Source organism: Bos indicus x Bos taurus, chromosome 21 (assembly GCF_003369695.1).
Source record: "Bos indicus x Bos taurus breed Angus x Brahman F1 hybrid chromosome 21, Bos_hybrid_MaternalHap_v2.0, whole genome shotgun sequence".
Lineage (NCBI taxonomy): Eukaryota > Metazoa > Chordata > Mammalia > Artiodactyla > Bovidae > Bos > Bos indicus x Bos taurus.
Genome location: NC_040096.1, coordinates 2,024,639 through 2,051,264, shown reverse-complemented (window position 1 = coordinate 2,051,264; position 26,626 = coordinate 2,024,639). Strand labels below are relative to the sequence as shown.

General features: G+C 41.0%; 1 long non-coding RNA gene and 4 other non-coding genes across 8 annotated transcripts in view; all 5 read right to left on the bottom strand.

The window, feature by feature from the left end:
* LOC113880052 overlaps window positions 1–26,626 on the bottom strand; it is a 96,597-nt gene that overhangs the window by 38,026 nt on the left and 31,945 nt on the right. For all 4 annotated transcript variants that reach the window (XR_003507575.1, XR_003507573.1, XR_003507574.1 and 1 more), the window contains exons 5-11: window positions 23,577–23,627; window positions 21,669–21,742; window positions 16,304–16,345; window positions 14,918–14,955; window positions 7,630–7,834; window positions 3,846–4,049; window positions 1,160–1,299 (exon numbers count right to left, since the gene is read on the bottom strand). This is a non-coding gene — a long non-coding RNA (uncharacterized LOC113880052). The remainder of the gene's footprint in view (window positions 1–1,159; window positions 1,300–3,845; window positions 4,050–7,629; window positions 7,835–14,917; window positions 14,956–16,303; window positions 16,346–21,668; window positions 21,743–23,576; window positions 23,628–26,626) is intronic.
* LOC113880127 lies at window positions 857–949 on the bottom strand. Its single transcript, XR_003507600.1, has one exon. It is a non-coding gene; the product is annotated as a small nucleolar RNA SNORD116 (small nucleolar RNA).
* On the bottom strand, window positions 3,612–3,703 carry LOC113880149. Its single transcript, XR_003507622.1, has one exon. It is a non-coding gene; the product is annotated as a small nucleolar RNA SNORD116 (small nucleolar RNA).
* On the bottom strand, window positions 7,392–7,484 carry LOC113880126. The gene has a single exon (XR_003507599.1). It is a non-coding gene; the product is annotated as a small nucleolar RNA SNORD116 (small nucleolar RNA).
* On the bottom strand, window positions 15,414–15,480 carry LOC113880210. The gene has a single exon (XR_003507673.1). It is a non-coding gene; the product is annotated as a small nucleolar RNA SNORD109A (small nucleolar RNA).

The following is a 26,626-nucleotide window of genomic DNA, read 5'->3' as shown; positions in this document are numbered from 1 at the left end:
GGCACCAAAGATAAGCTTGTAGAGTCCTTTTTCTGGCAGCAGGCCACCAAGGCCACAAAGGTCACCTATCACTGAGCCTCCCAGGCACCAGCAATGCCCTCCTCTCTGTACCCAGCCTAGGCCAGCTCCAAAAGGATCACAGTATGTATCACTGAAAAAAACGAGAGTGCCTGCAGCCTCAGGGGAGAAAGCTTCCCAGGAAATCACACTGCACCTTTCCTCACTTGCACAACCATTCTGCTCTAGGCCTCAGGTCAATCGCAGGAGGAATGCAAGCCTAGAACCACAGCACAGTCCATGGCAGCCTCCAAGACTCAAGGACTGTGATAGAAGTTGCAATACAGGAAATGCCAAGGGCAGAAACGAGGCCTATTGCCTTTTGCCCCTGACACCATTCCCCCAGGTCCTTGCAACCGCTGCAGCCCACAGGGCACCCAGGAATCTCATTAACCCAAGGGCCGCAATGGCGAAGGCCTCAGATCTGACCTGGGGCTCTGATAAGAAACCACAGAAGCTTCCTCGCTTCAGATTTCAAATCACCACTGCCCCAATGAGCGCACTCGCAGCATGAACTGGGAGGAAACGAACCTTTTCGAGTGAACAGCTCAAGAGCTCAGCCAGGATCTACTGTTGACTCCTGCCACCACTGGACAAGCCAGATGCCTCTATGCTCCAGTGCCCTTCACCACAGATCTCGCATTCCAAGAGCCACTCCAGCATCTGTACACGGCCCACCCTCAGACGGGAGCCTCACAAATGGTAGTGATCTGGCTCTTCCATGCATGTGTGTGACACAGTCGGAGATGCATTCACTGCTAACCAGTCCCACCCTTAACCCCAAGGGAGGCAACGTGCTGGACCTCAGTTTCGATGAGGAGACGGTAGTGAGTTCTCACTCATTTTGTTCAGATTTTCCAAGGAATGCATGTGAGGGTGTCATCATCGATCCGAGCACGTGCTGGCTTGCTGCCCACCTCTGCAGGGCAGGCAGGGCCACTCCCAGGAAGAGCCAGTGACCTGGGAGTCCTCCAGCAGTTGGGGGAACTCAGAGCTCCCAGTCTTCTCAGCAAGAGGAACGGTCCCTCCATACGTACAGCCACTTAGGCAGTCCCAGGAAAGTCAAAATCCATGACACATCTTGGGGCAGGGGAAGGCGTACCGTGCTCGATGATCCAAACAGCAGTGGCAGCAACCTGGGCCCACCACACTTCTCACCAGACTTCCCAACACCTCGAGTCAACATCTCATGAGCGGGGCTCCGTTTCCTGAGTGACGGACACTCGTACTTGGAAACTTCACCTGACAAAGGAACAGAAAGTACAGGCAGGCTTCAGATGTGTACCCAGCTTCTCACTAAGCAATATCGATGCCCATGGTTCCCTGAGGGAAGGCCTTTTCTGCTTCCCAACTGTAGTATCCCTTACGTACGACTGGATACCTTTGTGTTGGCACGAGTGCAGAAAGTTAGGTTCATGTGACCGTGGATGTCTGTCTGACTGAGTGTGCAAGCGTGTGGGGAGACTAGATGTGGGTATGAGTACTCGTGTTCTAGTGTACCAATAAGGATGTGCTCTCAGGATTCTGGGTCCCTCTGGAACTCTTTCCATGTATTTCCGTGTTTCAGAGCCCCCGTGCAAAGGCCTTGGTGTCTGAACATGCACGTCTTCTCCATGGAGACCTGAACTCCCACCCTCCGACAAAACACTGTGCAAAATTACACTGAGGGGTTGACACTGAGGGGTTACACTGGGCTCCTGATCTACATGACCCATGGCGTCTGACCAAAGCACAGGAACCTGACCACGTAAAGTCCCCTTGTGGAGCATCTGTGTGAATGTCCCTTACCCTGAGACTACCCCAGCTATGATAACAGCTCAGGTGTTCTTGCCGCAAGTCCCACCTCCTCCCTGAACAAGGATACTTTCTGAAGGCCTAGAGTGTAGTTAACTTGGCCTTGGGCCAGATACACCCCACCATACCCTTGCAGAGCAACAGAATACAGGGCATGTGCCTCTTCCTGTGCAATTAGTCCAGTCAATCTCTGGGGCTCTGCTGGAAAGTGCAAGACAAGAGGTGGTCATCCTCAGGTACCAGGATCCAGGGGTCACTCCCACAGAAATGGGGCCCCTTTCCTGGCCAGATTATGCTCAGATCCACAGCCTGCAGGGCCCTGGGCACCAACCACACCCTAGAGAAAGCTCCCATAATGCAAGACTTGGTTGAAATTGAACTCCTCCTGCCCCCAAGGGTGACTCACCCACATCAGAAGCCTCCAGGGGCTCTACTCACACAAAGACAATCAGCACTCAGCAAGATCCACAGGAAGAAGGTGGCTTGGATTATGGCAACACCATGCCATTCCACCTGGCAGCTTGTCTCCATCACGCAAGACCACCAAGCGCTCACAGATCACTAAGGCTGCTTCCAGGAAGACTCCAGAAAAACAGGCAGGGGAAGACCTTGGATTTGCCAGGTTTCCCACCTTCATGTCAGGGGAGCCAATGGCTACTACACTGAAGCAGCTTGCTATGCCAACCAATGCCGGATCTCTACCACAACCATGGTCTTCCAAGGGTGATATGTCACTGCCAGGGTCGTGAACACCTGGGTGGGATCCGGGCCGTCTTGTTGGCCCCATTCTTCATGAACTCACACACCTTGCAAATTCCAGTCCCAAGGGCTAAAGGGAGGCTGAGGGGCATGTGCACATACTGTATTACCACCCAGAAGGCTGGCTCCTAGGCTCGTTACTGCAACTCTTCAAGGCACCAAAGATACAGTTTGAAAGACCTTTTTCTGGCATCGGGCCAGCAAGGCCACAAAGGTCACTATTACCGAGCCTCCCAAGCCACAGCAATGCCCTGTCATCTGCACCCAGCCACGAGCAGCTCCAAAAGGACCACAGCACATATTATTGCAAACACAAAAACAGTGCCTGAATCTCAGGGGACAGATTGTCCCAGGAAATCAGACTGCACCTTTCCTCACCTGCACAACCATTCTTCTCTGGGCCTCTGGCCAACCCACAGGAGGAATGTATGGCTAGGATCACCTCACAGTCCACAGTGTCCTGCAAGACTCAACACTGTGACAGGAGTTGCAATACAGGAACTGCCAAGAAACTAGGCCTATTTCCTTTCACCCCTGCCAACGTTCCACGAGGTCCCTGCAACCGTTACAGTACACAGGCCACTCAGGAATCTCACCAACCAAAAGGGCTGCAATGGCAAGGGCCTCAGATCTGACCTGGGGCTCCAATCAGAAATCATAGAAGTTTCCTTGCTTCAGCTTCCACATCAGCACAGCCCCAACTAGTGCACTCATAGCAGGAACCAGGATGAAATGTGCCTTTTCAAGTCAAGAGCTCAATGGGACTAGGCCAGGATCTACTGTGACTACTATCGCCATTGGACAAGCCTCTTCTGTTCCTCAGTGGCATTCACCATGAAGCTCTCATTCCAAGACTGCTCAAACATCTGTACATGCCCACCCTCTGACAGGAGCCTCGAAAGTGGTGGTGACCCCAGTGCTCTATGCATGTGTGTGACACAACTGAAGCTGCCCACACTTCTAACTAGTCCTGCCCTTAGCCCCAGAGGAGACAACATGCTAGACCTTGTTTCGATGAGGAGATGATATCAATTTCTCACTCATTTTGTTTAGATTTTCCAGGGAACACATGTGAGGGTGCCATCATCAATCTGAGCACCTGCTGGTTTGCTGTACACTTTAGCCAGGAAGGAAGGCCAGCCCCCAGAAGGAGCAAGTGACCTGGGAGTCCCCGAGCAGCTGGGGGAACTCAGAGCTCCTAGGCTTCTCAGCAAGAACAGTCCATGTAAACTTACAGCTACTCAGGCAGTCCCAGGAAACTGTAAATCCATGACATATCTTGGGGCAGCTGAAGGCATTCCATGCTCAGTGATCCAAAGAGTAGAGGTAGCAACCTGGGCCCTCCACACTTCTTTTGGACTCCTTTGCACCTTGAATCACCACCTCACGGGCAGGGCTTTGTATCCTGGGTGACAGGCAGTCATACCTGGCAACGTCACCTGACAAGGGGACAGAAAGCACAGGCAGGCTTCAGATGTGTTGCCTCGTTCTCGCTGAACAATACTGATGCCCATGGTTCTCTGGGGGAAGTTCTGGATCTGAGCCCCAACTATCTTGATCCCTTACATATGACTGGACATCTATCTGTCACCAGGAGCATAGGAAATTAGTTTCAAGTGCCTGTGGGCGTCTGTCTCTCTGAAAGCCATGTGTGGCCAGGGGATTCAATGTGGGGCTGAGTGCATGTGTTCTGGTCTACCAACGAAGATATACTCTCAGGATTCTGGGTGTGCCTCTGGAACTCCTGGAGGTCTCTGTGTGTCAGAGCCCCTTTGCAAAGGCCTCAGTGCCTGAATAAGCATGACTTCTCCACAGAGCCCTAAACCCCTGCCGTCACACAAAATGGCAGATGAAGCATGCCACCTTCAACAAGCCCCATGCAATATTCATCCAGAGGGCCTGCTGAAATAGGCTCTGGGCTCCTGATCCCCATGACACCCACCCTCTGATCAAAGCACATGGACCTGACTGCTCAAGGTCGCCCTGCAGAGCATCTGTGTGACTGCCACCTACCCTGAGACCATGCCAGCTTCTACTACAGCTGAGGTGTCCTTGCCCACAAGTCCCCCTTCCTTCAGGAACAAGGGTACTTTCCTCGAGAAGCTTCAGGTGGCTCATTGTACACCTCAGTAGGGCAGGCAGCACAGCTCCCAGGAGGAGCCAGTGAACCTGGGAGTCCTCTAGCAGCTAGGCGATTCAAAGCCCCCAGGCTTCTCAGTAAGAGGATCAGTCCATCCACACTTACAACTACTCAGGCAATCCCATGGAACCCATGAAACCCTTAATCCAAAAGGGGGAAAGTGTAGCCTCCAAAGTGATCAAAAAAGCTGTGGCAGCAACTTGGACCTGCCACACTTCTGACAAGACTCCCTTGCACCTCGAGTCAATGCATACCACACATGGCCTCTTTTCCTGGGTAGTGGACAGTCATACCCGGCAACTGTTCCTGAAAACTGAAAAGCACAGGCATGCTTTAGATGTGCATCCTGTTCTCTCTGAATAACATCCATGCTGATAGTTCCCTGGTTGAAGGCCTTCATTTGCTTTCTAACTGCCTCAATCCCTTATATACCAGTGGATACATATGCGTCAGCAGACTGTAGAAAGTTAGGATGTATTATGTGTGTGTCTGTTTGGCTGAGTGTTTGTGGTGAAAGGCTTGATATTGGGCTGAGTGTGTGCGTTCCAGTGTACAAAGATGAGCTTTCAGGATTCTGGGCATGCATCTGGAACTCCTGGCTGTCTCCTTGTAAAGGCTGAGCCCCTCTGTAAAGGCCTCATTGCCTGAAAAGGTATGCCTTCTCCACAGAGCCCTGATGTCTAGCCTTCCCACAATACGGCAGATCACACCTGACACCTTCCATAAGCCCCATGCAAACTTTCACCCCGAGGGGCTGTTCACATAGGGCATGCGCTTCCAAAACCCACGCCCTCTGACCAAAGCACAGGAACCTGACTGCTCAAAATCAGCAAGCGGAGCCTCTGTGGAACTGCCACATATTCTGAGGCCATGCCAGTACTACTACAATTAGTTGTCCTTTCTCACAAGTCCCAGCTCCTCAAGGTACAACTGAAGTTTCCTGAGAAGACAGGCAATTTCATGAACTTGGCCCCGGAGCAGAAAAGGCCCACCACACCCTCAAAATGCTAAAATAACTCAGGGCATGAAACTTGTCTGGCTGACTGTGTCCAATCACTCTCCGGTGCTCCACTGGAAAGTGAAGATTGGGGAGGTAGTCATTTTCAGGTACCAGGGTTCAGGAGTCACTCTCACAGAAACTGGGACCCTTTAGCAGTCAGATTATGCTCAAATCCACATCCTGCAGGGCCCTGGGTACTGACCACACCTGAGGAAAAGCTCCCCTAGTCCAGGGCCTGGTTCAAACTGAACTTCTCCTGCCCCCAGGGCTTCTCAACCCCATCAGAATCCTCAAGGTGCCCTGCTCAAACAAGGGACAATCAACACCCAGAAAGACCCACAAAAGTAAGGCCTTGATTAGTTGACCCACACGATTCTGCCCAGCACCTCTTCTCCACCACAGCAAAACTACCAAGTCCGCCCAGGACACCAAGGCTGCTTCCAAGACCTGAGAAGAACTGTCAGGAGAAGAGCTTTGCTGTGCAAGGTTTCCTGAAACCGTGCCAGGGCAGCCACTGGCTATTCCACGGAGGCAGGCTTGGCATGCCAACCAAGGCCAACCTCTACCACAACCATGCCTCAGTGGATGATACTTCTCTGCAGCATGGAAAACACCTGAGTCCCACCCAGGCTGTCCATCTTGCCCCATCCCTTAGGAATTCTTACACCTTGAAAATTTTATGCCCAAGAGCCAAAGGGACCAATAGGCATGTATGCAGACCTCAGTTCTACCCAGACTGGTTGGCAGGCAGGCTTCAGTACATGGAAGTCTTCAAGGCCCCTGCAAGATACCCTTGAGTATCCCTCTTCAGGTATCAGGCCACCAAGGCCACAAAAGTCTCCTGAGGACCAGCAGGCCCTCTCTTTTGCAGGGAGCCAAGGGCACCTTCAAGGGGACCAAGGTATCCTTGGAAACACAAAGACAGTGCCTGCAGCCTCAGGGCGACAGTTCATCCCAGGAAATTACACTGCAAATTTCCTCACCTGCTGTACGCTTTTCCTAGGTACTCTGGCTAACCCACAGGAGGAATGCAGAGCTGGTACCTCACAACACTCCACGGTGGTCTCCACAGATCAAGCACTGTGCCAAGAGATGCAATATAGGAGTTGCTAACTGCAGAAATGAGGCCTACTGCCTTTCGTCAATGCCACTAGTCCACCAGGTCGCTGCAACTGCTGCAGTCAACCACACCCTCAAGGATCCTATCATGCCCTCAAGAATCTTAAAAACCCAAAGGGCCGCAATGGCGAGGGCCTCAGATCTGGCCTGGGGCTGCAATCAAGAAACCACTGTAGCTTCCTTGCTTTGGCTTCCACATCAGCACAGCCGCCAACTACTGCACTCGCAGCAGGAACTGGGGCGAAACACACCTGTTCTAGCCAAGAGCTCTATGGGCCTAGGCCAGTATCTACTGCAACTCCTACCACCAGTTGCCAAGCTGGCAGTCTCCTCTGCCCCTCACGGTCATTACCAAGGACCTGGCACTCTGAAGTCCACTCAAATGCCTGTCCACAGCCCACCCTCAGATGGGAGCCTCACAAATTGTGGTGACCGGGGTGGTGTGTGCATGTGTGTGACACAGATGTAGCTGGCCCTCATGCTAACTAGCCCCTCCTGTAGCCCCATGGGCAGCAACGTGCTGGACCTCAGTTTCGATGAGGAGACGGTAGTGAGTTCTCACTCATTTTGTTCAGATTTTCCAAGGAATGCATATGAGGGTGTCATCATCGATCCGAGCACATGCTGGCTCGCTGCCCACCTCTGCAGGGCAGGTAGGGCCGCTCCCAGGAGGAGCCAGTGACCTGGGAGTCCCCCAGAACCCAGGGGAACTCAGAGCCCCCAGGCTTCTCAGCAAGAGGAACGGTCCCCCCATACTTACAGGCACTCAGGTAGTCCCAGGAAAGCCGAAATCCATGACACATCTTGGGGCAGGGGAAGGCGTACCCTGCTCGGTGATCCTAAAAGAACTGGCAGCAACCTGGGCCCGCCACACTTCTCGCCGGACTCCCTTGCGCCTCGAGTCACCACTTTATGGGTGGGGCTTTGTCTCCTGGGTGACGCACAGTCATGCCTGGCAACTTCACCTGTCAAGGGGACAGAAAGCATAGGCAGGCTTCACATGTGTACCCAGTCTCTCACTGGGCAACATCGATGCGTTTGCTTCATGGGGGGGGAAGGCCTGTATCTGCTACCCAACTTTATTGATCCCTCACATACGACTGGATACACATCTGTCAACAGAGTGCAGGAAATTAGGTTCAAGTACCTGTGGGTGTCTGACTGAGCGTGCATGGCTGGTGGGGGATTTGATGTGGGGCTGAATGTCCTCTGGAACTCCTTACGGGTATCTCTGTGTCTCAGAGTCCCCATGCAAAGGCCCTGGTATCTGAATACACATGCCATCTCCATGAAGTCCTACTGCTGTTGTCCCCTGGCTTTAGTCCACCAGGCCTCCACAACCACTGCAACCCACCAGGCACTCAGGACTCTCACCAAATCAAAGGGCTGCAATGGCGGGGTCCTCAGATAGGTTCCAATTAGAAACCACAGAAGCTTCCTCACTTCGACCTCGACATCAGCACAGCCCCAACTACGGCACTCAGAGCAGGAACTGCGTCAAAAATACACCTACCCAAACCAGATCCCACCTGTGTGGCTGGGATCTGACTTCTACTACCTGCAGCCACGCTGGCCTCCTCTCCAGTCACTCAGTCATGTCTGGCTCTTTGTGACCCCATGAAATGCTATATACTAGGTTTCTCTGTCCTTCATCATCTCCTGTAGTTTTCTCAAATCCTTGTCCATTGAGATAGTGATGCCATCCAACCATCTCATCATCTTTTGTCCCCTTCTCCTCCTGCCTTCAATGTTTCCCAGAACAGGGTCTATTCCATTGTGTCGGCTCTTCTCATTAGGTGGCCAAATTACTGGAGCTTCAGCTTAGGCATCAGACCTTTCAGTGAATATTCAGGATTGATTTCCTTTAGGATTCACTGGTTTTTCCTTGTAGTCTGAGGCACTCTTAAGAGTATTTTCTGATACCATGGTACAAAAGCATCAAATCTTCAATGCTCAGCCTTCTTTATGGTCCTAGTCTCACATCCATACACGACTACTAGAAAAACTATTGCTTTGAGTATATGGACCTTTGTCAGCAAATGATGTCTCTAATCATTAGTATGCTGTCTAATTTTGTCATAGCTTTTCTTCCAAGGAGCAAGCACCTTGTAATTTCATGGCTTCAGTCACCAGCCACAGTGATTTGGAGCCCAAGGAAGTGGAGTCTGTCACTGTTTTACTGTGCACGGTACCAGAGCTAGACCCAGTTTTCCCCATAGACACCGTTTTCCCCATAGTTGGTCCCACCTATCAGGAAGCTTCCACAAGCCGCTTACTTTCATCCATCATAGAGCAGATAGAAAGAAAACCATTATCACATAAAACTAACCAAATTGATCACATGTATCACAGTCTTGTCTAATTCAGTGAAACTATGAGCCATGCCTTGTAGGGCCACCCAAGATGGATGGGTCATGGTGGCCAGTTCCGACAAAATGTGGTCCACTGGAGAAAAAAATTATAAACTCCTTTGGCTTCTTGTGTTTAGAATCCAGTGAACAATAGGAAAAGGGGAAAAGGTATGACACTGAAAAATGAACTCCCCAAGTCAGTAGGTGCCCAATATGCTACTGTAGAATAGTGGAGAAATAGCTCCAAAGGAATGAAGAGGCTGACCCACAATGGAAACATCTAATTGTGGATGTGTCTGGTGGTGAAAGTAAAGTCCAATGCTGTAAAGAACAATATTGTAAAGGAACCTGGAATGTTAGATCCACAAATCAAAGTAAATTGGAATTAGTCAAACAGGAGATAGTTAAGAATGAACATCAACATTTTAGGAATCAGTGAACTAAAATGGATGGGAATGGGTGAATAATACAGATGACCATTATATCTACTACTCTGGGCAAGAATCCCTTAGAAAAAATGGAATAGCCCTCATGGTCAATAAAAGAAATCAAAATGCAGTACGTGGGTGCAATCTCAAAAACAACACAATGATCTCAGTTCATTGTAAGGCAAACCATTCAATAGCACACTAATCCAAGTCTATGCCTAAATCACAAATGCCAAGGAAGATGAAGTTGAATGGTTCTATGAAGACTCACAACACCTTCTAGAACTAAAAGGACACCAAAAAAAGATGTCCTTTTCATCATAGGGGACTGGAGTGCAAAAGAAGGAAGTCAAGAGACACCTGGAATAACAGGCAAGTTTGGTCTTGTAGTACAAAATGAAGCAGGGCAAAGGCTAACACAGTTTTGCCAAGAGAACACAATGCTCATAGCAAACACCCTCTTCCAATAACACAAGAGAAGACTCTACACATGGACAACTCCAGACTGTCAAATCTGAAATAAGACTGATTGCATTCTTTGCAGGCGAAGTTGGAGAAGCTCTAGACAGTCAGCAAAAACAAGACCGGGAGCTGACTGTCACAGAAAATGAACTCAAAAAAGAAAGAAAGAAAGAAAGAAAATGAACTCATTGCAAACTTTAGACTGAACTGAAGAAAGTAGAGAAAACCACTAGGCCATTCAGGTATGACCTAAATCAAGTATCTCATGATTATACAATGGAAGTGACAAATAGATTCAAGGGATTAGATCTGATAGACAGAGTGCCTGAAGAATTATGGACAGAATTGATACTTTTGAACTGTGGTGTTGGAGAAAACTCTTGAGAGTCTCTTGGACTGCAAGAAGATCAAACCAGTCAATCCTAAAGGAAATTGGTCCTGAATATTCATTGGAAGAACTGATGCTGAAGCTGAAACTCCAACCCTTTGGCCACCTGACGTGAGGAACTGATTCATTGGAAAAGACCCTGATGCTGGGAAAGATTGAAGGCAGGCGGAGAAGGGGACGACAGAGGATGAGATGGTTGGATGGCATAACCGACTCTATGGATATGAGTTTGAGTAAGCTCCAGGAGTTGGTGATAGACAGAGAAGCCTTGCGTGCTGCAGTCCATGGGGTCACCAAGAATCAGACACAACTGAGTGACTGAACTGAACTGAATCTAATGAAAAAATCTTCAATGAACACTACTATAAACAACTTCATCAACAAGGACAACAAATATAGGGAAAATGGATTGTTTGACTTCCAAAGTTGCCAAATTATGATATGCATAATGTCCAATTTTCAACATAAAAGTACTAGAATACTGGACATTCAAAGAAACATGCACGTCTCTCACAAAGAAGGAAAAATTAAGAACAAGCAATAGAAACTCAAAGTCAAGACACTGGACTCAACATAGAAATATTTTAGATCAGTTACTTTAAATATGCTGCAAAAGGTAATGGAAAGTAGTTTTAAGAACCAGATGATTCCAACAAACACTATCTCATGAAACAGGTATGTCAATCAACGGACAGAAAATTTTCAAACAAAATCAAGTAGAAATTCTGGAGTTGAAAGCATAATTACAAGTATTAAAAAACTCAGAAAAAGGCCTGCATGACAAATTTGAACTGACAAAAAAAAAAAAAAAACAACTAAAAAATATAATTGTTCAAATTATCCAGTTATAGGAAGAGAAGATTTATTATTTTTTTTAATTTTATTTTTAAACTTTACATAATTGTATTAGTTTTGCCAAATATCAAAATGAATCCACCACAGGTATACATGCTTTTTAATAGACACAGCCTAAAAGTAATATGAGGCCAGTGTACTAACATACACATGGCAAGAGTCAGAGAAAAAGAAAGGAATGAGCAGAAACTATAAAGAGACACAGATGTATAGAACAGTCTTTTGGACTCTGTGGGAGAGGGAGAGGGTGGGATGATTTGGGAGAATGGCACTGAAACATGTATAATATCATATAAGAAATGAATCGCCAATCCAGGTTTGGTGCAGGATACAGAATGCTTGGGGCTGGTGCACTGGGATGACCCAGAGGGAAGGTACAGGGAGGGAGGTGGGAGGGGGGTTCAGGATGGGGAACATTTGTACACCCGTAGCGGATTCATGCTGATGTATGGCAAAACCAACACAATACTGTAAAGTAATTAGCCTCCAATTAAAATAAATAAATTTAAATTAAAAAAAGGAAATGTACATAAACTTAAAAAAAGTATTCATTTGATTATAAAAAATTTAAAAAAAAGAAATAATACACAAAACTGCCCAAAGTTGATGAAAAGTCACAAACCTAAGAAGTCCATATAGGATAAATTCAAATAGATTCATAAACTGTTCAAATAGAAAGATCAAACAGTGATAGAGAAGACGCAGAAGTGATCTTCAGAAAAACAAGTGATTTCTCATCATACCACATGGTTTCAGAAGGCAGTAGGATGGCATTTTCAAAGTTCTGAAACAAAAAGTTATTCAACTGGGAATTCTTGATCTGATAATAATGCTCTAAAAAAATGAAGGAGACATTAAGACATTCTCAGATTAACAAAGACTGAGAATGTTCTTTAACAGTAAATTTGCCCCATAAGAAATGTCTAAGGGAATCAATCTTAAATGAATGTACAATATACAATAACTTAAATCTGCATCAAGAAATAAATAACATCAGTAAAGGCAAATATAAAAGCCAGTATTATCTTTGTAACTCTTTTCCTATATGATGTTTAAATAAAAGCATAAAACAAAAACCATCTGCCTGTGGTGATGACTGCATAAGTATGAAGACATAATTTGTGACAATCACAACGTCCAGGGGAAATGGAGCAATGTTTTTGTTGCCACAAAAATTTTATGTATTATTGAAATTAAATTGTTATTAATCATAACTACTTTATTATAAATTAAGAAGTTAATTGTTATCCCCAGGGCAATGACTAAGAAAATAACTTAAAAATATATAGTAAAAACAAGGAAATAAAGAATTTAAAATGGTACTCTCAATAATATCTATTTCACAGAAAACATGCAATATTGAAGACAAAAAAAAAAAATACAGAAAAAATGAACAGCAAAATAGCAGTTGTCCTCCCTTATCAGTAATTACTTTAAACAGAGATGGTTTAAAATTTGTAAGTGAAAGGCAGAGACTGGCAAAATGGATTAAAAACAGGATCCAACTATATGTTATCTGCAAGAGACATACTTCAGATTCAAAGACACAGATTGGTTAAAAATTAAAGCATGAAATAAATATTTCATATAACATGTAACCAAAAGACAGCTAGAGTGACTATACCAATATCAGACAAAAGTTGAAAGTTTTGTTTTGTCTTCAAACAAAAATTGTTACATGGGTCAATTAAATATTGATAAAAGAATCAAATACATTAAGAAGATAAAGCAATGATAAACATTTACACACCTAACAACAAAGTCCCAAAATATATGAAGCAAAATTGCACAGAATTGAAGAAACAAACAACTCTACAGTATTTGGATACTTTTAATGTCTTGCTTTTAATAAGCAATAGAACAATTAGAAGAATGATCATTATGGAAATAGAATACTTGAACAACCATAAACCAACTACAGTGAACAGACTTACACAGAACACTCCACCTAAAATCAAATGATTATACATTTTTCTCATGTGCATAAGGAACATACTCCATAAAAGACCAGATATAACACCAAAAATAAGTTTAAATAAATTTTAAAACACTGAAATTGTACAGACTATGTTCACTGATCACAATGGAATTAAACTAGAAATCAGTAACAGAAAGAAATTTAGATGATTTCACACATAAGTAGAAATTAAGAAACAAGTTCCTAATAAAAATGAATCAAGCAGGACATTCTCAGGGAAAATTATTAAATTATTTGAGATGAATGAAAATTAACACACATTCCAAAATTTATGAGATACCAAAAGCAGTACTTGAGAAAATTTTATAGCTGTTGAGATTTACATTTAAAAAAGAAAAATTTCAAATCAGTAATCTACCTTAAGAAGCTAGAAAAAGAAAAGAAAATCAAACATAAAGCAAGAAAGAAAGAAAAGAAAGATTAGTATAAAAATGATACAGATTAAAGATTGAAACAAGCAACTGAATAAAAAATAAAAATCAATGAAACCAAAAATCAATTTCTTGAAAAATTCAACAAAATTCAAAATGTTTTAGCTAAACTGACCAGAGGAAATGAATGACCTTGCTAGTTTGTAGAAAAATGAATATATAAATTACAATACATAAATAAATAAATATAAAAATAACAAAACAACTATTAAAGAATCTGTGAAAATATATTTCTCAAGAGAAAAAGAGAGTTTACTCATTTCAAAAGTATTAAACATCAGGCCCTAGGTAATCATGCCAAGGAATATAGACTATTTTTCTTAACTGATGGATGTTTCAATTTTAACAAGAAATAATGATTAATTATTTAATATATGAAATTTTACTACACCTGATTAACCCAACCTAGTATGTTTTGTGAAATTAATGCAATATGGAAAACTGAAATTTTTTTTTACAAAAAAATGAAGCTTTTTATCATTTAAAATCTTCATGGCCTTAGATAGAGTTCGGAAAGTATAAAGTATAATTTTTCAGATTGAAAAAGTAAAAATCCTAATTAAAGTCAAATGTGGCTCAGCTGGTAAAGAATCTGCCTGCAATGTGGGAGACCTGGGTTTGATCTCTGAGTTGGGAAGATCCCCTGGAGAAGGGAAAGGCTACCCACTCCATTATTCTGGCCTGGAGAATTCCATGGACTGTATAGTCCGTGGGGTCACAAAGAATCAGACACAACTGAGCACCTTTCACTTTCAACATTTAGAAGAATAGTAATAATAACCCATAATGATCTTACGGATCTGACCAAAATGATCTAACAATGATGATCTCAATCATGGGGTCAACATTCTGAAACCATAATATGTTAAGAAAACTCCCAAGCACAGTTTAATTTCACCAAAGGATATTTCACGGCAACAAGAAAATGTATAAAACAACAATTTCCCAAGATTCTGTATTTGTCAATTTACCCAAAACTCAGATAAAAGAAAACTTAAAATTTGGAAATGAGGCTAGAGGCAATCACTAAAGAAAAGGACACATCATGAAGATATTATCCAGTAAGCCACTGAACAGATGAACACTTAAGACTTCAGGGTGTGGCACAGTGCACAAGACATATGAATTTTAAAGGATCCTGGTACAGTTACTCACCCCTGTTCTCTGAAGTAGAGGCCCTCATTTCAGTCCTTCTACCTCAGAAAAGCGTAGCAGAAAAAAATAAAAACAAACAAAAAGAAAAAAAAAGACACAGTCTCAAAAATATTCAAGAGTAAAAATAACAAAGCACTAATACTGTCAAAACTCATTGTCAAAATTTATTAGTCATGCAATCTTCCCTTCTTCCAGCCCAACCACAAATGATGCTTTCAGTACCCATTACAGTTGCTCAACCCTTTCTTACTTCAACATTTTTCCCCCCTCATTTATTACTCAAGAACAATTCCTTTAAAAAGTTCTGTCTACAACTGTGTTCAAAATGAAGCAAGTCTTGGGTCACTTAGCATATCTACATGCCTCATAAGAGGCATGAGTATGTAGAATAGGATGACTTGCTCTGGAAGAAAGAAAAGGCATGCTCACAGCAGTGTTATGTAGTCAAAGCCAGGCTCTGAGGTTCTTATTTGTCCGGTAAGAGGGGCATTTATCTGGACCTCAGATTGACATCTGGAATGAGTCCCTCAGCATCCTCAGACAGTTTTTCTCATCATCGATCCAGACAAGCACCCTCCCAACAAATAAGCATTTTCATAGCCAGGCTCATTTCCTTCAGGCTTACGTACTGTGTTGTTAACAAAAAACAATACATATACACAATACAATTTGTTTAGTATTTGAACAATAGAACCCTCATAGCACAAAAGGCACACGACCATGGATTTCTCTGTATAAAATTAAAATCTATTGAGAACATCCAAAACAACTAAGTCAACTAAAATTTCGAGGAGTAGTGAGGTGAAAGTGTTAGTTTCCCAGTGGAGTCTGACTCTTTGACACCCCATGGACTATAGCCCGCTAGGCTACTCTGTTCGCAGAATTCTCCAAGCAAGAATACTGCAGTGGGTAGTCATTCTCTTCTCCAGGGGATCTTCCTGACCCAGGGGTCAAATCTGTGTTTCCTGTGTAGCAGGAAGGTTCTTTCTCATCTGAGCCATAGTGGGGCAGCATTTGTAAATTAAGTAGCAAATAAGGTTTGATTATAGTGGAAATATGAGTAGAAATATCTAAATTCTGAAATGCTAGTAACAAAAAGATAAATATTTTGGCACTTTTAAATTTCACTAAAAAGTTATTTTCACACAAAATAGTATAAAAAGCTAATCTATCAATGATTCTTAAATGTTAACCAAATTATTTTCTTTAATAGAGGGAAAAATAATGAAGATTCCATTAACAAAGTAGATATACCTATGGGGGAAAATTCATCATAAAAATATGCACCCTGGTCACCTGAAAAAATGAGCTCACAAAACTTGAATTTGTGACATCACTGGCCAGAACACAGACCAAAATTTCAATAGCACCAGAGTAGATGCTCACCTTTCCTCCCTGTAAGTATGATAACTTGTTCTAGCCTTTGACCTGCAACAAAACATCACATAGGATACAAATCAGATCAGAAAAATGCAAGAAATTATTTTAAAAATCAATAGAACAATTGGTTCTATAATAATTATTTATTGTACAGGCATCCTCGCATTTCTAGTCCTCACCAAATAAAAATTCCTTGCTCCTTTATCGTCTTCGTCATTTCACTTCTTCATTTATTTCCTCTCTGAACTCTTCATTCTGCAAATAGTCAATAATCCTCTCTACCACTCTATGTAAATTAGTAACATAGCAGTTATCTTTTAAACTGAGAAATTCTAAAGTTATATTACACCAAATAAAGATTTTGTGAAATGCCTTGTGATGGGTCAAATAAAAAGGATGTTTGTTGTGAGACCCATATTCTGGAAGTAAGAGATAAGAAGTCTGAAAATCTATTACAAACATGTTGAACAAATGGACCAATGGCAAGAATAGAAAAATAGAGGAGACATTTCATAAGATAAATGGAAATTATTTACAAAAAGAATCAAATGGAAAAAGACTTTAGAGAGGGGTAAGACCTAAGTGGCTTGGAGAAGGCAATGGCACCCCACTCCAGTACTCTTGCCTGGGAAGTCCCACGAATGGAGGAGCCTGGAAGGCTGCAGTCCATGGGGTCGCTGAGAGTTGGACACGACTGAGTAACTTCACTTTCACTTTTCACTTTCATGCATTGGAGAAGGAAATGGCAACCCACTCCAGTGTTCTTGCCTGGAGAATCCCAGGGATGGGGGAGCCTGGTGGGCTGCCATCTACGGGGTCGCACAGAGTCGGACATGAATGAAGTGACTTAGCAGCAGTAGCAGCAGCAAGACCTAAGTGGAATTAAGATGGAGTAATATTGGCCTGTCTTTTATCAACATGGAATTTAGGAGGAGTACATCAATAACAGAACACAGGTCTCTGAAGGATAAAGGCGTGCAAGTAAACTGGAGAACTCAAATTGCAAGGTAAAAGGAACTAGACCTTAGATACTATGTAATGTTTGATTCCATTTAAATGGCATTCGGTAAAAGAAAAAACCTGTGTGATCGCTCACCTAGAACCAGACATCCTGGAATGTTAAGTCAAGTGGGCCTTAGAAACAATCACTACGAACAAAGCTAGTGGAGGTGATGGAATTCCAGTTGAGCTATTTTAAATCCTGAAAGATGATGCTGTGAAAGTGCTGCACTCAATATGCCAGCCAATTTGAAAAACTCAGCAGTGGCCACAGGACTGGAAAACGTCAGTTTTCATTCTAATCCCAAAGAAAGGCAGTGCCAAAGAATGCTCAAACTAATGCACAATTGCACGCATCTCACACGCTAGTAAAGTAATGCTCAAAATTCTCCAAGCCAGGCTTCAGCAATACATGAACCGTGAACTTCCTGATGTTCAAGCTGGTATTAGAAAAGGCAGAGGAACCAGAGATCAAATTGCCAACATTCACTGGATCATGGAAAAAGCAAGAGAGTTCCAGAAAAACATCTATGTCTGCTTTATGGACTACGCCAAAGCGTTTGACTGTGTGGATCACAATAAACTGTGGAAAATTCTCAAAGATATGGGAATACCAGACCACCTCCCTCTTGAGAAACCTATATGCAGGTCAGAAAGCAACAGTTAGAACTGGACATGGAACAACAGACTGGTTCCAAATAGGAAAAGGAGTACGTCAAGGCTGTATATTGTCACCCACTTATTTAACTTATGCAGAGTACATCATGAGAAATGCTGGGCTGGAAGAAGCACAAGCTGGAATCAAGATTGCCAGGAGAAATATCAATAACCTCAGATAAGCAGATGACACCACCCTTTTGGCAGAAAGTGAAGAGGAACTCAAAAGCCTCTTGATGAAAGTGAAAGAGGAGAGTGAAAAAGTTGGCTTAAAGCTCAACATTCAGAAAACAAAGATCATGGCATCTGGTCCCATCACTTCATGGGAAATAGATGGGGAAACAGTGCAAACAGCGTCAGACTATTTTTTGGGGCTCCAAAATCACTGCAGATCATGACTGCAGCCATGAAATTAAAAGATGCTTACTCCCTGGAAGGAAAGTTATGACCAACCTAGATAGCATATTCAAAAGCAGAGACATTACTTTGTCAACAAAGGTCCGTCTAGTCAAGGCTATGTAGTCACGTACGGATGTGAGTTGGACTGTGAAGAAAGCTGAGCGTCAAAGAATTGATGCTTTTGAACTGTGGTATTGGATAAGACTCTTGAGAGTCCCTTGGACTGCAAGGAGATCCAACCAGTCCATTCTAAAGGAGATCAGTCCTGGGTGTTCTTTGGAAGGAATGATGCTAAAGCTGAAACTCCAGTACTTTGGCCACCTCTTACGAAGAGTTGACTCAATGAAAAAGACGCTGATGCTGGCGGGATTGGGGGCAGGAGAAGGGGATGACAGAGGATGAGATGGCTGGATGGCACCACTGACTCGACAGACGTGAGTTTGATTGAACTCCGGAGTTGGTGATGGACAGGGAGGCCTGGCGTCCTATAGTTCATGGGGCCGCAAAGAGCTGGACATGACTGAGTGACTGAACTGAACTGAAAAGACAAAACCTGGTCCCCTGGAGAAGGAAATGGCAACCCACGCCATTATTCTTGCCTGAAAAACCACATGGACAGTGTGAAAAGGCAAAAAGATATGACACCAGGAGATGAGCCCCCCAAGTTGGAAGGTATCCAATATGGTACTGGGGAAGAGCAGAGGGCAATTACTAATAACTCCAGAAAGAATGAAGCAATTGGGTGAAAGCAGAAATGATACTCAGTTGTGGATATATCTGGTGGTCAAAGTAATATCTGATGTGGTACGCATTACTGCACAGGAACCTGAAAGGTTAGGTCCATGGATCAAGGTAAATTGGACATGGTCAAGCAGAAGATGACAAGATTAAACATTGATATCTTTAGGAATCAGTGAATTAAAATGGATGGGAATGGACAAATTTAATTCAGATGACCATTAAATCTACTGCTGTGGGCAAGAATTCCTTAGAAGAAATGGAGTAGCCCTCAAAGCACACACCTTTCTCCAGCAACACAAGAGATGACTCTATACGCGGACATCACCAGATAGTCAATACTGAAATCAGACTATGTTCTTTGCAGTGATAGATGAAAAAGCTCTATACAGTCAGTAAAAACAAAACCTGTAGCTGACTGTGGCTCAGATCATGAGCTCCTTATTGCAAAATTCAGGCTTAAATTGAAGAAAGTAGGGAAAACCACTAGGCCATTCAGGTATGACCTAAATCAAATACCTTATGATTGTACAGTGGAGGTGACTAATAGATTCAAGGAATTAGATCTGGTAGACAGAGTTCCTGAAGAACTATTCATGCAGGTTCATAACATTGTACAGGAGGCAGTGACCAAAGCTGTCCCAAAGAAAAAGATGCAAGAAGGCAAAGTGATTGCCTGAGGAGGCTTTACAAATAGCTAAGGGGATAAGAGAAGTGAAAGGCAAGGGAGAAAGAGATATACCCAGCTGAATGCAGAGTTCAGAGAATAGTAAGGAGAGATAAGAAGACCATCTTAAATGAACAATGCAAAGAATACAAGAAAACAATACAATGGAAAGGACCATAGATCTTTTCAAGAAAATACTTGTTGGAGACATCAAGGGAACATTTTATGTAAGAATGGACATGATAAAGGACAGAAACAGTAAAGACCTAAGAGAAGCAGAAGAGATTAAGAAAAGGTGATAAGAATACACAGAAGAACTGTGTAAGAAATGTGTTAATGATTCAGAAAGCCATGATGGTGTAGTCACTCACCTATAACTGGACAACCTGGAGTGTGAAGTGAAGTGGACCTTAGGACATATCAATACAAACAAAGCTAGTGGAGATGATGGAATTCCAGCTGAACTATTTAAAATCCTGAAAGATGATGCTGTGAAAGTGCTGCACTCAATATGCCAGCCAATTTGGAAAACTCAGCAGTGGCCACAGGACTGGAAAACGTCAGTTTTCATTCTAATCCCAAAGAAAGGCAATGCCAAAGAATGCTCAAACTAACGCACAATTGCATGCATCTCACACGCTAGTATTTTCTTGGGCTCCAGAATCACTACAGATGGTGAGTGCAGCCATGAAATTAAAAAGACGCTTGCTCCTTGGAATGAAAACTACTACAAACCTAGACAGCATATTAAAAAGCAGAGACATTACTTTGCCAACAAAGGTTTGTATGGTCAAAGCTACGGTTCTTCCAGTAGTCAAGTATGGATGTGAGAGTTATACTATAAAGAATCTCAGTACCTGAAGAATTGATGCTTTTGAACTGTACTGTTGGAGAAGTCCCTTGGACTGCAAAGAGATCAAACCAGTCCATCCTAAAGGAAATCAACCCTGAATATTCATTGGCAGCACTGTTGATAAAGCTGAAGCTCCAATACCTCGGCCACCTGGTACAAAGAGATGACTGACTGGAAAAGACCTTGAGAATATAGTACTGTTCAACAACAGTCATTTTGTTTCTCATTTTCTTCAGATTTTTCACAATGTATATATACATGATCCAGACACATTCATTTAAAAAGACACCTTTTGCTGTTCGCCTGTAAGAAAGGACAGATCCTGAAAATAACCAAGAAATAACACAGGCGTCCATAATCCTAGAAACATACTAAGCCACTTAATTTACATGGGAAAACTGGAGATGAAAATGAGTAAGGGAGGCTACACCAGCTATTAAACCAGTGAGAGAAAATTTTTCATTTTAGTTCTTCATGAACATTATGAGTAAAATCAATTTACTTCCGTGGCAGAATTCTACCTATTTGAATGATCCTACTATCCTTGAATAATATTTAATTCACTTATTCAAGATGCCCTTTCTCCATCATAATTAATGTTGTAAGACAATGAAATCCTTTGTATGCAAACCAACATTGATTCCATAATATTTAAAACAAGAACACAAAAGCAAAAACACACAACAATATAAATTAAATATATTCAAATTGAATGAACCAGGTATGAGGCAATGGGCTTCAACTGTGTTTATTTTGGTTTTTCAATTTACTTATTTCTACAGGAAGAGTTTCCACCAATATTCAACCAAATGTTCACTGTGCAGACTTGTACACCTTCAAACGAAGCCAAGTACGATCTTAAAATCCTAGTCAGGCAACTTCTCGTGTTCTTATCCCTAAAAGAACTAAAGATATACATATACACAAAAATCTCCATATAAATATTTATAGCAAGATTATTCAAAACAGCCAAAGAGCAGAAATAAGTTAGTAGAATGCCATAAATTGATGAATGAATAAGCAAGCAAAATGTGATCTATAAATGGGGTATTACTCACCCATAAATAGAAATGGAGTTCCAATCCATGCTATAATATGGCTGAACTTTGAAAAATCGAGCAAAGTGAAGGAACTGTGAGTAAAAACACGTTCTATTATAAATGGTTCAAATGCAGATACAGATAAAACCCACTGGTATCAAAGTATTCATGCTCTTATTCTACACTTTCATACTTCCTGAGCACATACACCTGAAACCATGTGCTTCAAGATATTCTCCCCTACGTATTCTTTTATACTATCATTTTGACCAAACTTCAGACTTAAAAGTCTTATAGTTGTAAATCAACTATACTTCAATAAAATAAATATTTTAAAAAATATTTTAAAATGTATTGTTTCCCTCAAATTTTCTCAAGTTTTAGCATCTTTTGATTTTCTTGGTTGAAACAAGTATTGTGATTATTGCCAAATGTTGAGTTTTTATATCCTGTCATTCTTATATGTTTATCCCAACTTTCTGTATTTTACTTTTGACCCTATTAATTCATTCCCTCATTCACATATTAGTTTAGTAATATTATAAACACTTCACCATCATTAGTTTTATTATCCTTAAAGAGATTTACCATATTCAAACACCCCCAAATTGCATCCGTCAAAACCAGAGGCTGAGCAGCTCTGTGTCCAGCAGTCCGCCATGACAGATGCAGCCTTACTTAACTATGACTGATTTTTCCTTCAGTATTCTCTGTTCCAGGGCCCCAGCTGTGAATATCTTATACAGGCTCATTTCCCCTCAAGCTACCAGAAAATAAGATGGCAAACTTTAGAATAGCGTAACACACATTTCTTGCTATAAACTATCCAATTTTTAAAATGTACTTTAGCCACTGCTATGGCAAAGTCAGGCAAAACTTTCTGTTGCAACTCACTCTGCTTATCATTCTGGCCAACATTTTAGCTACTAGCTCAGAATTACTAATGAACAGTATTTGTAAGACACAAGGTACTGTCTTTAGAAAAGTGGTTAGAATGAATACAGACAACTGGAGAAAAGTGAATTGATTATGGAACACATATTCATATGAAGTAGATAGTTTATCATCTACACCATATGGTCATAAAGTACAATTTGAAAAATATTTCATTAGAACATTATGACACTTGAATCTATAGCAGTTAGGGATTGTACCTTCAATTCCAAGATCCTCATTGGTCCTTTCCCTGCTATTTATAGTATTTCTTTTGGTGTTACCTGTCATCAATTCTGCGTTAAAGATGAGTTTTTCCATTTAGTGATACTCTTCTTATTGGCCATTTCTTTTTGGACTTTGATTTGTGCCCCCATGACATCCCAGTCTCTATGAAATAGCTTCCCAAGGAACACTGCCTCATCTCCTAAGCACTGGCACCCCATATTGCAACAAGTCATTCTACAATTTGTAAATTTATACCACAGAATTTCCAACAAACCAATGTCCTATTCGTCTTTTTCTCCTGTTCCTGCAGTATCTCAACACTTACACTTTTAAGTTTAAAGAACTAAACTTCAGAATTCACATGGCTCTGACCTTAACAACTCAGAGAAAATAAAGATGACCTCAAAAATGTGTATCTTTCCCCCCAAACAAGAGGAGATGTAGCAAAATATAAGTATTATTTTCATTTTCCAAAGGCTGTGACACTGATTGTGTTTTTCTTAAGTTGTGAATAACAGAATTAATTGCACAATCAAATTTAGTTTCTAACGAGCCTCTATCTTATCTTAAAAAAAGGAATGAATATCCTATACTGTATGGTTATTATTAGTATTAAATGAGATAATCCATGAAAAAGTGTTTATTTCAGCATATGGTACACATACTAAGAATTCAATAAATGCTATATATAATTGAAATATATAAATTTGAGACTACACATCACACACATGCATACACAATAGTAAAATAATGATTCAAACTCACCATCAACAGTTTTTGAACAGTCTTCCTATAAAATAAGTTTATTGACCATATCTAAACAAGAACATACATATTTCATTTTATGTGAATAAAATACAATATTAATGTTTCAAACATAGTTGATACTCAGGAACTAATGGCCAAACTTTTGAAAAACCTAGATTTTAAAGTCAATTAATTTCAATATATTAAATACAATTAAATTGGATAAGTGCATTATTAATTTCCCTAGCATTATTATTTGATAAACAGATTACTTATAATTTTACAAGTATAATTAAGGCTGTAATAAGTACCCTTGAGTTTACATACACATTTGAACACTCCCTATTATGTCCTATAGGTAAATTTCTAAATATAAAATTGTTTGTCAAAATGTGTTAATTCCCATCTAAGACATATTTTTCAGTCTTTTGGACAGACTAACACACAAAGAATTCCAAATTCTCCATACTTTGCTTATAAATGTACCATTAATCTAATAGGTGAAAAAATTTCTGATTTATTTGTGTGTTTGTGACCATGTTTAAAGACACACACAAATAATAATTTCATTATATATTTATAACAATTGATAATTATTTAGTATGTAGTTATTTCATTACCAGGTTGATATGGTTGAGTATTATTTTTTTTTAGGTAAGAAGTAGATTTATCCAGAAACAAACACAGTCCACAGAGTGTGGGCCATTGCAGAGGGCTTGTGTGGCAGCCTGGTTGAGTATGTTTTTATGTGTTCTTGGCCATTCACGGTACTTTCCTTCTCTGATTTGTTCATTTATATGTATTCCTATTTTTGTACTGGAATACTTGTCTTTTTCTAATTGATTTGGGTGAGCCTTTAATAGAATATTAACACTAACCTGGTAATATAAGTTTCAACTAAACATAAAGGTACATATTCAAATGACTGAAGAAAAAGTAATAACCCAAATTTAAACTAGCAGGTTTTAGATATTCCTTCTTTCCTGTAAACCCTCCAATGTAGACAACATGGAGAAAATTTGGAAAACAGTTTAATTGGATTAAAGATTGTGTTCATTAGTTATTTATACTGTTGATTCTTTCACATTTTTATAAACTAGATTACATGATAGCTTTGGAACATACAAATCCTATTATGAGATGTTGAAACAATTATAAAAACTGCTCAGGTGAAATCAAAATGGACTGAAGTCAAAGCCTAAGGAGACCGGATACCACCAAGGAATTGAGAGACAATATTTTGACCTGAAATGTACTTAAGAGGAAAAGAATGCAGGTACGATTTTGGTCACAATCCTTGGGAACTTGTGGGAAAAATATGCTAAATTTAAAATATAATTTATTGGTTGTAACTGGAAAGGGGTTCATATCACTCCAGTAACTTACATTGGTTTTACATTGCTTAGGTTATGATGGCATATAGTATTCACTTAGAGCACTCTCCTGTGAATGAGATTTAGCAGAATTATTAATAATAATTTTCATGAAAGTAAAATGGAAAAATAATTTTCAGATATATTTACCATGTACTGGGGTTAATCTGATTATTTTCCAGGTTCTGGTTTAGCCAATGCTTTAGTTCAGGATGTGGTACTGAAGCACAAAGCCTGCTGTTGTAAACAAGGTTTTACCGAAACACAGCCACACTCATTCAACTACATACTGTGTTTGCCTGCTTTTACACTGCAAGAGCAGAACAGATCAGCTGCAACAGAGATCACACATCCTACAAAACTGAAATTGCTTGTTATTTCACCCTTTACAGAAAAGGCTTACCAATCCATGGTCTACTTTAATGTACATTGAGGTAGTAACTTCATATAATTAAAACTTAGTTTTAAGACACTGGAGCATAAGTGGACTGAGAAGGCAGTTACCATATTTAGACTAAATTTTCTCATGAAAGCTGGCACAGAATGGAGGCAGCTCTACTCTGATTTTCCAAATTTGAACATAGTAATAAGTCAAGAGTTCCTGCTAGATGAGTCCCTGAATTTAATGGCCCTTTGTCCTCATGCTCTCTTGTTTTCTCCTTATACATCATCACCTCAGAGACCACTGTCATCACTGTCCTTTCACACGGGAGGTAAAGCCCTTGTTTTTCCATTGCCATGCTCTTCTTCCTATTATATTTAATAGCAGGATGGATGGATAGATGACACACAAAAGAAAAATGATCAGTAATGGAATCTGAATGATAACTTATGTATTAATAAGCTAGACAGATGATAGAGACACACAGATAAATTATGGAAGATAAAGTGATAGAGGATAGATCTATGGATAGATGACAGATTTATGATAGAGTAAAATGCGGTAGAACTTGAGAATCACTAATAAAAGACATTACAACACTAAAGTGTTTCTCAAAACTGAGCATTTCTGTTTCAAGAGAAATTTATTTATCTTCCATGTCCACGAATATTATTTCTAAATTTCTCATAAGATCAAGGATGGTAGTATGTTTTAAAAACAATGCAAAAACTACAACAGTTTCCTCTCTCCTGTATGATTATCATGGGAGTTGACATGAGACAATTATGTAAAAGTGAAAAAATATGCCATTCAAATCAAACACATATATTTGGAAGGTTAATTTCATATTCCCTAAATTCAGAGGTTGTAAGGTATATTTCCCATTTATCTTCAATTAAGAAATGTTATTTCAAGAGACGAATCAATTCTGTGTTAAGAGAACTCATATCAAATATTTATAACGCAACAAAATTCACGAAATATTCCATACCTCTATGTCTTGACCAGTGGTAATATTATGAATTAATTAAAATATTCCAATCTTTTTACTTCTGCTTTTCTAACAAAGTCATTCATTTACTCTCTAACTTAATTTATTGTAAATATCATGAAAGCAAACTTAGCCATTAAAAATATAGAATAATTATTTTCTGTATGACTTTCTGGGTAAGAAAACAATATAAATAAAACAAACCCCTGTCAAAAGAAGCTCATTTATTCAAAATTGTCAAAGGACACAGAGAAAAACACATAAAACAAACTGTTTAGTTAAGAACTCTTCATAAGCACCCTTTGAAAAGTAACAATCACAT